Here is a 14,950-nt window from a genome sequence, read left to right as displayed (position 1 = left end):
CATTGCTGCTACCACGGGTAAAATACAGTACTGTACAGTAAAGTAGTTAAAAAGAAAAGTAAGAAGTTGACTAGCATTTGTGTATGTGTGTGTGAGATTTAACAATAGTGTACTTTTGATGATTTTTTTTTCTCCTATTGAAAATCTCATTCTGTATGTAGCAAGGGCACAAATACGGATTTTTGGTTTGCATGCAATTTACCACACAAGACTTTCTATGGGACGGAAATGATAGAATAACATCAGTTAGAAATGAGAGCTCACAGATGCATACTAATACTATTGTGGTCAAAATGCATCCTACAATTGGCTTGTTATTATATCTAGCACCTTTTTAGGAAACTTGGAAAGTTTTACTACTAAATATTTCTAAATATTACTTTGTACACTTGGAATAATTGCATTTGCTCTTTCATGACACATACAAAGCATAATTACTTCATTCAGTTTAATTTTTTTAATATCATTCAAGATTCATTCTGTTAAGTTCCTCCAAGTTGTCATGCTTGAATGAAAAACTTAACATCATTCATTCTGAGTTTTCACATATTTAAGACATGTGAGCAGACGTCATTTGAGTGTAGAGATGTCAGAATAATTAGGAAGGCTGGAATACCCCTTTTTTTAAAATAAGAAAATGTTTCTGGTGGGGAATCCTTCGAACAACATAGGAGAGCTCTTTCAGGACATAATATAGGGTTCCTCTTCATGTGTTTCCATAGGTAAAAAAATAGTTACTCTATCTCTCACCTTGTGTTTATGTAAAAGGATGTTAACAAACACCAAGCAGCTATTGATTGTGCAGCTAAAAAAATAAAACCCAAACAAAAATATCACAACAACAAAAACAAACAAACAAAAAGCAAACCAACAAAGAAAAAACCCCAAAAAACCAAAAACCAAACAAAAAAAGGACAGGAGTATGTCACAGTTTAGCAAGCTCCTAAATAAAGAGAATTAAGTTTATATATTTGAGAACTCAAATTACCATTTTTTTTTCTAAATCTGTTGATCTTTATGACCTTGTTGGTGCTAAATATGGGGCTATCTGCAAGGGATGGCATAATTTTATATTCTGTGGGCTTTAAATACCAGAGAGCTTCAAAACCATTTTAATTGCTAAAACGAAAAGTTGACACACACCAAAGAATCTTTGTTTTCTTCGTGTCGATGCCTACGTAGCTTTTTTAATATCCATTTAAAACTGTTACTTAGACTTCATCCTTATTGTGGCATCCCTATATTGTCTTATATTTTAAAGACTGCAACATCACAGTTTCAGAAGGGAAATCAAGAATGAAATTGGCTTTGAATCACAGCAATATCTGGGTTTACATGATGCTTTTCCATTCCTCTTTTTCTCCCTTTGCTTCTAAGGCTACGTATTTCTTGGACTGGAAACCCAGTGGTGTTTTCTGGTGAAGCCCTTGATCTAACTGAGGACACACCTCAAAATGGAGCATGTTCAGGCACTCACCTCATGCACAGTCTCAGCGTATCCCAGCCATGGTATCACAGGTAACTTGCTTAGCAACAGTGTGTAAATGGGAATTTGTAAAAAATTAAACTAATGGCAGACTTATAACCTCTGCCTGAGCCTCTTGAAGATCTCCTTTTAACTGATAAACAGTTGTCTCTGAATTTCCAGCACACTACAGTTACAAGAGAGATCTTTCTAGAACTGATGAAGTGATGCCCAAAGTCTTCATAAATGTCCACAAATGAAAAACTTTAGAAAGCTTTTCAGCATCCTTCCAAATTTAGGATTATAATCTGTTTGTGCATGTGTGTACATGTATAAATGAAAACAAATATTCAGGAGACCTGTGTATTATTGCAAGGAATGTAATTATGAACATTCAAATGGTATTTAGGACAAAGGGAAGGAGCAGAATCCCCTCAAATGATTTGATTTTCAGAGTTCTTATTATCCACCAGTGATCACTGGAAGGATTAGCTACTCCTCAAAAAATACTGCGTTTTGTTAAACTTTTATACTCCTTGAATTTGTGGTGGGGTCTTTTTTGACATTGTTAACTGAAATAAATGCTAGAAATGTTACTTTGCATGCAATTTTATTTCTTAATTTTTTTATTTCATTTTTATTAGAGAAGTTTTTGTTCTTCTGTAGAAACCTATGAGGGATTCTGTTTGTTAGGTTCTGTAAATAAGACTGGCATGCTACTAATCTTATAGTAGTTTGATGTCAATATAATAGTGTGTGGTTTTATTTATAACCAATTAGAACTGTAAAAAACAGTCTTAATAATGTAAAAAAAATAGACTATAAAAATACTAGTTTCATTAAAATAGTTCAAAGGTAAAACCATGCTGATTTAGTTCAGAATGAATTGTGAGAGGAGAAAATAGGTCTGGCTGGGATGGAGTTAATTTTCTTCTTGGTAGCTGTATGGTCCTATGTTTTAGATTTGTGACAGAAGCAGTGGTGGTGATAAGGGTTGGTTTAGCTCTTGGTGAACAGCACTTACATAGCATCAAGGTCTTGTGCTTCTCATGCTGCCCCTGCCAGAGACTGCCTTGGGGTGCACAAGAAGTTGTAAAGGGACCCAGCCAAGATAGCTGATCCTAGAAAGAAATTAAGAACTGCCAAAAATCAAGCTAGCAAATCAGTATGGAACAAGTACAAGCAACGAAGCACTAAAGCCTCTGTAGCAATGGGAAAGAAGCTGAAGATAATTTATGTACTGGTTGTAGCCTTAATAAAATGTTGCCAGTAGGAGAGTAATATTGGTTATTAGCTAAGGTATGATGGTTAATGGAAAAACAGTGTGGCAACTGTGTCCAGCACATATCTAAACCATGTTCAGAGGTCTAGAGAACTATAATATAAAATTATAGATACAAGATTTTTTTAGAAAAATAATTAATTTTCCTATTTACAAAAAGGAGAAAACATGGTCTAGCCAAGTGAAGGTTTTTGAGCTTGACCTCAAGAGTGTGTAAAGCTTTACAAATCTTTACAGTAAAGTGAGATAAAATTCTCCATCAGTTTGTGAAATGACACTTTTCTTTAACAGTGGCTGGTTTACTAAGTGCTGCAGATGTCACTTATTCTGACCTTAACAAAGTTTCTAATTTGATAACTATATGATAAATTATTAGTTAACCTGGAGAAAAAGGTTGTTATGGCAAGAACTTTATTATGGGTAAAATATTAGAGACAGCATTAGCTTGTGTTGAAGGGGAAATTAGTAGAGAAGGGAGATCATTAATGTCATTAATGATATTAATGATATTCTTCCAGGAACAGCCTTAGGACTTATCTATAAAAAACCCCCAAACTATCAATAATTATCAACCCAAAAGTCAATGCCATTCTCTTTCTTGTATAATAAATACACTGTGAGATATCTTCTTAATCTGGTCAAGGATTGGGAAGGATTTAATTTATTCTTTATTTAATTGTTGACCTTTAATATTTTTTTCTCAAAATTCAGGAAGTTTGAGAGAAAAAACCAAGAAAACTCAGAGTGGCTCAACTGTGGAGCAGTCAGTTCCTTAGAACCTCCCAGATCACTGGCACAAGACTCAGTAATTTAATTTATGTTAAAAATATTTTTTCATACATTTTTAAATGTATAACAATGCAATTTCACATGTCAGTATTAATAGTTTACTGTTCTGTGTGGACTTACAGTGTAACCCTGATTGAGATTAATGCACTTGAGGTGGTGTCGTGCTTTAATGTTTGGACATTTTGTATACAGTGGGTTGGACAGCTGATAACAGATATAAAGAAAGTGTTGGATGATCAGTTCAAATGAATGCACAGTACCACTTTAAGGACATAATCCTTTTCCCTTTTCAGTTCAAGATCCTTGAGAACACGGAAGAAAGATTGTTTTCCGACTAAAAACGTTGAAGTGGCTGAGTAGTTTGATTCTTTCCCATTTACATTCACCATGTGTTCAGGTCAGCTTGACTTTTTTCAGTCTTTAAGCAGATGTTGCAAAGTAAATATTATGTAAGTTTTCGTACCATATACTGCAAATTCCATTCTGATGGAGGAAAGGTGGGTTATGTGTTACAGAATAACAAGTATAAAAATTATTTGTTTTAATTACTTCTATTTCTATAATTGCCAGAGTGTTACTGATATATTCAGAGTCTCCACGTGCAAAGTGAATGGAGACAGTGCATGGTAAGTATATTAATGAACTCATGAAAAAGAGGAGACATAATTAACAATATCCAGGGAGCAGGCAGAGATATCTTCAGGTGCCAGGCTAGCTAAACACATGCTGAATTGACTAATTGAATGTTGATAGATTTTAGCATGTTATTGTTAATGAAGCATAAAGGTATGCTGAGAAATGCATCTTCCCTGTCTCTCCCCCTCAAAAAAGGAAAATGAAAAAAAGTAACCATGACTGGAAAAAGAACCTGTGGAGGAGGCTAAAGTGATGGATGGTGTGAAGATGGATTTCAAAGGGAGTGGGAATACGGGACTGTCCCTGGGAGCACAGGTGGAAACTGAAGGAAATTGTACCAGCAGCACTGAAACACATTACCAGCAGCAATACATGTAACATCTGCATATAATGAGATTTAATTTTGTGTGCAAATTATTCAGAAAACCCCTGCTTTCTATTTCACCTCTAATTACAATTGCTAGAGATGCTCTTTCAGAAACAAAGAATAACAAGTGAAGAGGTTACTTCTGCCAGGTGCCTTTTTGTAATGATAAGGATTCAGATCATTAACTTTTGCATTGGATTTTGCTTTCTCATACACAGAGTTTCTCAATCCATTCCACCAGTTTTACAACAACAAGAAGTTCCAATCTTTATGGTATAGATGTATCTGAGGTGTGACGTGTTAGGAAGACAATGCACAGGATATTTAACCAAGGAAAAGGCCTTACTGTCCTCACTTTCATGGCCAGGTGAGCTGAGGAAAATAAAAAAACGATGTGCATTTATTGTGGAGGAGGCAGAGTTCTCCTTCCCGCAGATGTTCAGCTGGCATTATGTACCCATAGGAGAAAATGACGACCTGTGAGGGAGAGCTTTTGATGGAGAAAACATTGAATTTGCAATACTCTGTTCTTCAAAGTTGAACTGTGGCTTTGTACAACAGTTCTGTACAGGAAATAGTGCTGATTCACATTACCACAAGAAAAGCACTCAGAAAAAAACAGGCTCTAAGTGCCTTTTGGGTGTACCTGGGGGTGGCAGCAGCATTGTGCACACTCCCCACACAAACCACGGCCTTGTCCACTTCTCCACTGATTTGCTTCTGGGGAAAGACTTCTTACAAAATGCCTTTGTGAAGGAGTATAAAGAAGTCTATTTCTTGTTGTCTCTTCAGCTGTTTGAACATGGATGGATGCCTTGAAACCTAGGCTAAAGCACGTGCAGAAAGATGCTGTTTGCTTTTACTCTGCTGTATCAAAGTTAATCAATTTATAAGGAGGGAAATTACTCACGATCTGCTAAAAGGAAAGGATGCATAACCTGTCCAGCCCCACAGTGCTGGCTGATAATGCTTATTAACACAGGCTTATGTATCTTAAAAAAACCCCTAAAGTGTGAGCCTATGTGGTAGCACTGTTTGAACACAGGTTGTGTTTGCAAGCACGATAAAAGATTTTCATCGTCAGGATGATGACACTTTATTGTCAATTACGTATCTTTCTGCTTAGCTGAATTCCTGCTGAATTTTGTTTTAATACAGAAATGAGCTATAATCAATAACTTGTCAAATTATTCATTCCTAATAGACTAGGAAAATCCTAGCCAAAGGATTTTGACATTACTCTCTGCATAAATTATCTCAAATACATATTTCTATTATTTGACCAACTTTCTAGATTATTAAATAATGTTCAGTGAATAATTTATTCAACATTTTTCTGTCAATCTCTGAATAATTTACTCATGAATACATTATTTTTATTATTCAACCAACTATATTTCCAGCATCTGTGGCAATACCTTTGTTGTGTGAAAGCTTGGAGATCTCTGGAAAGAGAGATAAACTTTTAACTAGCATAACTTAAATTCTTTGTCATAAGCATTCAGTATCTTATTTTATATACCCAAGTGCATCATTAAGTAAATCCATTTTCATCTCTCTCTCTTCATTTAGAGAGTATTTTTCTGCAACAGTCTTTAACTCAATGATCCCTACTCTTTTTATTGAAAACCTTGCACTGCAGCTATCTTGCCTCCCCTTGTTTATTCAAGTCTTCAACAAAATTCAGAAAACTTGAGTTACTTTAATTTGTGTGCTGAAGATATATGATGAGGAAAAGATTTTCACTACTTGCCTGTTTCTGTTAACCCAGGTATTTTGAACATAATATCTACATAAATACATACTGAATAAACACAGGTCTGTGACACACAAATGCAAGTGAGAAGGAACTAGCTGTGAAAAAAAGCATTCCTGACAGAGCAAGAGAAGTGAGAGAAGTGCAAGGAAAGACTGAAGAAGCCGACAGAAGGTGTGTTGTGGAATTTCTGTATCTATTTCCCAGATAGAAAAATGTTCCAAGCATCTGTACTGGAGCAATGATGAAGTGAAATGGCTTGAAGATTAACAATCCTGCCCCCTCCTGCAGCATCCATTTTGCAATTCCCATCCTGGGGGTGAGAACACCAGGTCAAATCACAGAGCTCATGACTGCAGCACAGTGACACCTACTCCTCTGTCCTCCTGAGTCTGAGTGGGAAGCCAAGAATTGCTTTGGTTACTCTGCAGCTCAAACAGTATTTTGTTATTTCACTACCTAGCCATTTGGGCTGGAAAGTAATTTTGGCTATGTGATGCATGGCTCTCAAGAGTGTGTAGCACGGATAGCTACAGCTAGTAAAGGCAAACTGGAGGGGAAGGGTAGTATCTGAAACCATCCAAATGCTGTTTCAGTTCCAGTTTAGCAATTACTTTGAAAATAATCTGGTCCAGAGACCAGAGCCAGCACAGATTGTGGTGCTCTGGACATGAATAAGAAGAGCAATATATCTTCATTTCTAGCAGAAAGTTCTATTGAGTTTGAAACTATATCCACTGGTGCATAAAGAGGCATAGCATCAGTTTAAGCCTATTCCACCTCATTCACACATTTAGGAAGGCAGGTCTCGAATTTAACTTGCAGACTGCCAAGGACCGTAAGTTTGGCTAACTGCCAAAGGTAAGTCGCTGGTACTTTCACTTCTGACAGCAAAGATGCTTGGTTTTCAGGCATGCTCAAAAGCAGCCTGGTTCAAATACATGTGTACCTAAACCCAGAATTTTAGTGGCAATTGAGTGCTTTCAGGGTCACATTTGCAGCTCTAAACAGCATACTGCATACCGCCTTGTTACTAGAATGCTACTATTGCCTTCATGTCTCTTGCAGGCAAAAGAACTAAGGACTGACCTGACAAGTTTGAATCACAACTGGATTTTAGGAGTTAAAGTAGGTCCACAATTGAAGGTGACTGGAGCAAAACCTGGAGCTGCTGTTGTGTGTTTGAAGCCTGATGGCAGACCTGTATTTTCTTTTAACATGGAAGGGAGGTTCTTTTAACATGCAGTCACACCGTTGCTTGGCTTAGCTTGAGGGATATGTTCCAGTAAAGGCCTTGGGATTATTATGGGTATTAACAAATTTGAGCCTTTCTACTTGCTATTAAGGTGTATGGGATGCTCTGTCTCGAAAAAGAAGAAGCAGGAGCTGTATTTGAGAGAAATGAGGGAAACTGTCACTGTTATTTCTGTTTTAATCCATTGGCAGGCTAGTAGAAGCTGTATAAAAATTCAGGAATCAAGAACTGCTGTAGAACAGGCTAAAAACTTCAACAGCTTGTAGGGTAGGATAGCCACAGGTTTGGTGACCAGGCAAAGCACCCTGATCTGTGCTATGGAGGCAACAAAAGTGTGGAAAACAAGGCCTGAGAGGCATGACAGAGCGCAGCGAAGAATCTCCTTATGGCCTATGCTGGAAATAGGTACAGAAAAATGAAGAAGAAACGAAAGACAAGCCCTGCTGTTGCAGTTTGTCCATAAAGAGGATTCTTGGAATCATTATTAGCTCGTGTGTGGTACTAAAAAAAGGACAAGTATGCTCATGTTTTTATTCACCAAATGGGATTTCCTTTTATGTTTCCATAACATGTATCTGATTCTGTAGAATATATTTTTTATTCACCCACTCTCTGTTCTATTGTTTGGGGATTTTTTCACATTTGCTTTAATTACATCCTAACTTTTGTCATACTGTAACACTTAGTTCTTGTTTCCACCTTGGTTTATTTTAATTCCTAATGCCCCCAAGGTCATGAAGTCCATTTATTCAATTATTCATGGAACCATTGGATAGAGAAGCTGCATACTTTTTAGTTCCAACTGCTTGCAAGTTAAAAATTAAGAACTGCTTCGAACTGAACTCAGGACCTCCTGCTTCTATTATATCTATAGCGTCTTCTGTTCTATCTATAGCTTCAGCTATGGGAAAGAAGTAATGGAATTTTACCTAGTAGGAAAAAAGAACTGTTCCAGAATGAAGTAAAGAAATAGTTATTTATTTTATTTTATTTTATTAGCCCCTAGTGGCCAGTTTTTCAGAATGGTCTGTCTGAATAATGGTTAAAAAAAATTAGAAAATCAACATTCTCCTTCCTACTATTATTGTTCAGCATCTCGCTACTATGACTTTGTTCATCTTCCTTATAAGGAAAACTATAAAAGCTAATCTTAATACTGGATTTTACAATGTTTACTGAGCTGCTTTTTAAAAATTTTCTGAGCTTGTAAAAGTATAATTATCGTATCCTAATAATTATAACAGACGACATTTCTCTTCCTCTTCACAGTGTTTGATCTAAACTGAAAATTTCTGATCTTCTTGTCAAAGAGAGAGCTGTTTTCTTGGGAATATTTTGAACTTTGATGAAAGTTTTATGACACTTCCAACAAAACATGCTGCTCGTTAAAGTTTTATATAGAGAGAGCTCTATCTGCATTGTTTTGGAATTGTAAATATCACATAATTGTCATCAATGAGCAGCTGATGAAATACCTGTTCCCAGAAGCTTGTATTTGCAGACAGGAGTTTGGTCACAGACCCATAGATGCTTTTGCAGTCCCAGAGAGCCAAGACAAGGCTCTTTTTGTTCTGTCACGGTGATGGTCCCAAAAGTCAAACAATGATGAAATCGATGATTTATTTATAAGGTTTTGCAAGGCATTTGCAGAGGAAACAAATTTTGTAGTCTTTAAAAATCTTATTCATTCTTTCTCTTTGTCCCAAGAGGTTCCGGGAGATTAGTGTCCCATTAGTTTTCCTTCATCCAGTTTTTATGAGTTGAAACTTACACATCTGTCTTTGGATAGTAAGGGATGGCTACGGTTCCTCAGTGATATGAACATTAGCTGCAGCACTGTTTTATCGCAGGACATCTAGCTCACACAACTGCAGCTGACACAAATGCTAATTCTCCTTAATATTTAAGCCTCGGGGAGTCTTTCTAAAACAAACAGATGATAAGACTGTAAATCTGTATATATATCTGTTTTGTAAGATTTCAAAAAACTTACTTGGCACATGTTTGTTTCAAATCGCTTGGCATTTATTGTAGTTTTTCTGATAATTCTGGAGAGAAAATACCCCGTTTAATGAAACATTGTTCCTTTTCAGAAGCACTTGGGTAATTTGACTCCCAGACAGCACGAGGTTTTATCTTGTCATTATGAAGACTACATGAAGATATAAAGATCTTACTCAGACAAATTGGTTTTTTTTAAAGAGACAGCCTAATTAAAATTAGAACATTATTATTTAATATTGTCTAATTAGAACAGATGCCATTTTTCTTCCCTTCCAGCTACATGAGGAATACCTGTTTCCCTTCTAGCTCTGGGGGATGTGCACACACAGAGAAAGCAGATCTCCTCTCTCAAGGGCTATGTACACCGTGCAAAACCCACACTTCAAGGTGAATTAAATGGAAGCTGGAGTATTTTACCTCAGATGGGATGCACACTTCAGGTACTGACAAGTGTTATTTTTCCTGAATCACGTCCCAAAGGTGTGGTTTTTGTCTGAGATGACATTGTAGGTGACCTAGGGAGATTGTGCCTGAATTTGGCTAAGTTCACTGGCGAGAGTCTGGTGGTGTGAATACCTCTTTCAGTCATAAAAGTAGAACATAGGTGTTCATCTAAATTGCAGTGCTGGCAGCGCTGCAAAATGATGATAATCACAATATAGTTAGAATCCATATCATGAGAAAGTTATGTATACAAAAGCATTAGAGTGACAATAAACTTGAGAAAGACAGATTTAATAAAACGAGGGAGCTCACAAAAAATGCCCCAAGGAAAAGTAAACTCCTTGGATGTGGCATTTATTCTACTTAAGGAAACAGTAATAGCGTCTCGGGAGGTGTTGTGTAGCTGAACAAAATGAGAATAGGAAAAACTTACGTAGCTAAATAAAAAATTTCAAATGGTTGAGCCAAGCAGAGATACTTCAGAAATCTGATCTGCTCTGGCTAATAAATAGGAAAATAACTACAGTAGTATTTATGAGGAACACAAGAAAGGTCAAAACATATTTCCAAAGTAACTAATGAAATGCATAAAAAGAAACAAAGTCTATCTTTAAGTACCGATTAAAAATAGATAAAAATGCAAGAATTTATGGATAAAACACTATTTTGCTAATAAAGGTGACATCAGAGGTTGTCAGAAAAAAGGTAAGGAAACAAAATGGAAATCAGGGAGGACGGATGCTAGGCATAAAGTTACTCTGACTGAATTTAGTTATTAAATGTCTGAACATACAACAAAACACCCAGTCTCTTACCAATACAGAGGACTGAAGAAATTCCACTGTGTATGTGCTCAGTAGATTTTTTTAACCTGCAAAGTTAGTTTACAGCTTTCCTGGATAAATTAATTATTGCTAAAACACAATCATAGAAGGTCTGTAAAATCATAGTGGAAAAGGTCTAACCAGGATAGTGTTTTGGAAACAGAAATTGTGCTTTAGTAATTGTTCAGTATTTTTTTGCATTTGTAGAGGATCTAGGAGAGCTGAATGAATTTGAGAAGTAACTGAGGAAGTTATGCGGTCATGGGTAAAAGGTTAGTAAAATCTCTGTACCAGAGGCACATCACACATAACAAGGGACTTGGACTTTTAAATGCCTATGACAAAGTGGGCAAATGCTTTGAAGCAAGCCAACCAAACAGAAGACACTGCCTATAAAAAAAAATAAATAGAGATATACAGCATTGTACAGTAATAATTGATTTCAGATGTGAATGACAGGAAAAACAGGGCATGTGAGTGTTCAGGGAGAAGACAATCAGGTCACAAGGCATGAAGGGTTGGCCAGTGAAGGTATCTCAGTGAACCAAGCCCAGTGAAGGTAATTTAGAAGAGCTCTTTTAGCAACTAGATAGGGTAACACAAGGGAAAACACAGTCTGAATGTAAAGCAATACGCACAAGATTGGCAGATTACAGAACAACTTCTAGCCTTCCAAACGGACTCAGCTCAGTTAGCTTGCTAACTGAACCTAATAAAAAAATCCTTTGCTGAAAGCAGCTTCAGGATAAACAAACAAACAAAATATTAGAATGCATGAAGGCAGAATAGAAGAAAATACTGAGGAAAACATTATAATGTATGTCTGTAAATGAGTGGTGAAGGTTTATTTGAGTTATAGTGCTCGTCTCTCTAAATATTGAAAATTATTTGACTCACTGAAACATTCTCTTTTATGAAAAGATTTTGAAAAAACTGATAGTACTATTTTAGAGAAGAAATAAACAGTGCAGTTGGCAGAAAGGTGGCTCAGAATTCATTTGATTATTTAAGTGCTTAAATACTGAATTAGAAATGAAATATCTATACCACAAATGTTTTTGCAGTAAATACTGTAAAACTCATTTTAGAAACACAAATGTGTTTCCAATATGACAAATGATCCTGGGAGTTAATAGCTTTCTTATAATGGTCTGTAACTTAAATAAGGAAATTCTTGCCTCTTCTTTTCCTTAAATTTGGTGTGCCTGAAGCATCCACTTACTAACAGAAAGGCTGAGATTTATAAGTACAGAAAAACTCCTGCAGTTGCAGTACCATAGCCCTTGATAGGACCATTTTGTATTTGGTAAGATTGGGGCCACAGAAATATGAGAGGCAAATTTTTTTTAGCCTTAGCTTATAGGACATAAGACTATTAATGAATGTCACACAGGAGTCTGCATGAATCATGTTTTACCTTCTGGACAGGTGATCTAGGCATTGCTATTGGTAATTATTATAGATGTCTACTTCTAATGAAGCACAAGGTTAAAAAAAGGTAAGTGAATTAAAATCTAAGGATGCAGTGAAATATCATTCAAGGACTTTAATACCTAAATATTAATATTTTTTTTAATTAGTTCTCTCTTGAGTGAAGTCTCTCTCACTGATATGATACACTACCACTATAGTTGATGGGCTTGGCCTTGTCCAGCAGCAGGTCTGTCTGAAAGCTGGCTGGCATTGGCTCTGTCAGACACAGGAAAAGCTTTTGGCAGCTTATCACAGAAGCCACCCCTCCAGCACTGCCCCCAGGTACACAGACCTTGCCACATAAACACAATACAGCATATGCACACACTCACATAACATTTTTTAATACAAATACAATTATTTGACACTTGTAATGGTCAAAAATAAGGAAAAAAATCCTGAGTTGTATCGAAAAATGTAAATGTTTTATGTCCATGTCCTCTCTTTTGTTATCTTTTTCTCTAAGGTATACTAGGAACAATCTTCTAATCTTTCTGTGCCCACAAGTCCCATCCATGGGAGTTAGGGATGGTTAGCTAAATCAGGTACAGTCTTGCTTCAAGGAAGGCTTGTCCCCTCAGTCTGAAGGGCTTATTGGAAAAAGAAATGAGGAGTTACTTAACTCCTCCAGCTCACTATTGTAATTAAAAAAATGTAAGGTTTCAAAAAGTCAAGTTGAAGTGCTATGAGCTATGTTTGCTTGCCAAATGAAGCTAAAATAAACACTATCTGCCTTGTTTCAAAGGACTGACACAACCTTTGCATTCTCTCTCTGTGACCTTTTCCAAACTCCCAGTGATCTCGGCTAAGCAACTCCCTTATCTTGTATCATTCTGTATCTGCAGCTTTGGTCTTGATTGACTAAAAGATGAGGATGCAAAAATACTCCTCTATAAATATAACACAATGGGTGTGTCCCAAATGAGAAAAAAGGTTAGTTTCATAAAAATGGAAAAAGTAGAAGTAAAGGAGGATGAAATACCATGTTACAGCCTTTTAGCCTAGAATGTGAAGTTTATAGATATCTGCTGTGGCTCAGTGGAACTTGGGCATTGATGCTGCAATGTTTCCAAAGCATTCTTTGTAGAAAATCCACATGCAAGAGAGATGTGGGATGAAATGGTGATATAAACTGAAATTTGATACTCAAAAACTGCTCCTCTCTACATTTAGGCATCAAAATAATGGTTTTATTTTCAGAATTGTTGAGCATCTGCTTGACTAAATAGAAATAATATTTTGAAATACCACTGAAATCAAAACAGCGAGTTAAGCTTGCAAGTTAAGAGAAACAAAGTAGGGATGTTCAACCTCTGTTTAAGAGCATGGCATCCAGTATAGCCAGTATATTTTCCTACCCATTTCTAATGCTTAATGTCTAGTGAGACTGCCCATTGGTAGTCCATATGACCCTCCTTGTATCCCACACATTTTTATATGAAGTGCATATGTAAAACAATTTACAATTTGCTTCAACATAAACAAATTTTATTATCATTTCAGTATGATAAAATAGAAGCTAACACTTGTACAATTTTTAATGTAATTCAAAGTGAAGAAAGCTTGTCGGTATTTACTTGGGACTAAGTTCTACAGAAATCAGATTGCAGTTTCACTGTTGAAAATTACTTTGAGTGAATTTCTGAAGGAAACTTGAGTTAGGATTTGATTTGAAACAATGAAGTCTTTTAATTCTTGTAAGTATCACAGTGGCTAAATCGCTTCATCCCCTAGCTACCCCCCTGCCACCTTCTTTTCCCCCACAGGAATGTGATTTGGGTAAATCACTTCATACCACAAGGACACACAGATTTGGGATCTCTCACTTCTGTGCTGAGTCCAGAACTGCCAGATTCCTTCCATACTACAAATGCAAAGTCCATGCTGAGGGATATATCATGAAGAATGTGACTAAAGTAGACATGTTTTTCTATGTATCCTTTGAAATCAATTTACCTTTTAATATCAGGACTTCTTGTCACTGCTGTCTGCTGTGCACCTAATATGCTGAAAAGGTATTTGACGATGTCCAGTTTAAAACTAGTTGGCATAGACAAATTCATCAGAATTTGCCATTGTAATTAATTGTAATTTTAAATAATTTTACTTGAATGGGCATGTGTATATAGTATAGAACTGTGATTTTGGAAGTAGATCAGACTGGTTAGTATATTATACCCATCTGTTTGCAGTGAAATGACCAAAACTCTGGCTGTGCCAGAACATGCACAGTTCCCCCTTGAAACACATGCCTAATTTCCCTTTCAGCTGGAGCCAGAAAATAAGAGTTAGGCCTGATACATGTCCCAAGCCCATCTGATTATAAAGTCAGAGTATGATCAGAAGATGGAACCAGCCTCTCAGAGGTTATAAGGAATTGTCCAGTGACATAGTTTTTGCCTCTATGGACCATCTATATCTGCTTATTTAAGTTTCTTTTGGGGATTGCTGCTAATGTCAGTGGATATCTGAGCCTTTTTAAAAAGATAATATGATTTCATACAAAACCAGCTCCTCTTGCTGAGGAAATCATGGGCCAGTGATAGCTTGAAATTAATGCCACCACAGTGTTATCTGATTATGCACAAGGGTGCTTCTTTTACTGGTAATTCCAACCTTTCTGCTGTTGGGAAGGAGACCCCTGAGTTAGAAGTT

At 36.4% G+C, this 14,950-nt stretch overlaps 1 long non-coding RNA gene across 1 annotated transcript; it reads left to right on the top strand.

Moving 5' to 3' along the window:
* Positions 1–3,706: 3,706 nt before the first annotated feature.
* LOC126642745 (uncharacterized) lies at positions 3,707–9,988 on the top strand. Its single transcript, XR_007629521.1, has 4 exons — positions 3,707–4,162; positions 4,758–4,906; positions 6,311–6,469; positions 9,831–9,988. It is a non-coding gene; the product is annotated as an uncharacterized LOC126642745 (long non-coding RNA).
* Positions 9,989–14,950: the final 4,962 nt, after the last annotated feature.

Source organism: Myiozetetes cayanensis, unplaced genomic scaffold (genome assembly GCF_022539395.1).
Source record: "Myiozetetes cayanensis isolate MyiCay16 unplaced genomic scaffold, myiCay2020 scf24, whole genome shotgun sequence".
Classification (NCBI taxonomy): domain Eukaryota; kingdom Metazoa; phylum Chordata; class Aves; order Passeriformes; family Tyrannidae; genus Myiozetetes; species Myiozetetes cayanensis.
The sequence above is the reverse complement of the archived record's forward strand: the minus strand, read 5'-3'. Positions and strand labels throughout refer to the sequence as shown.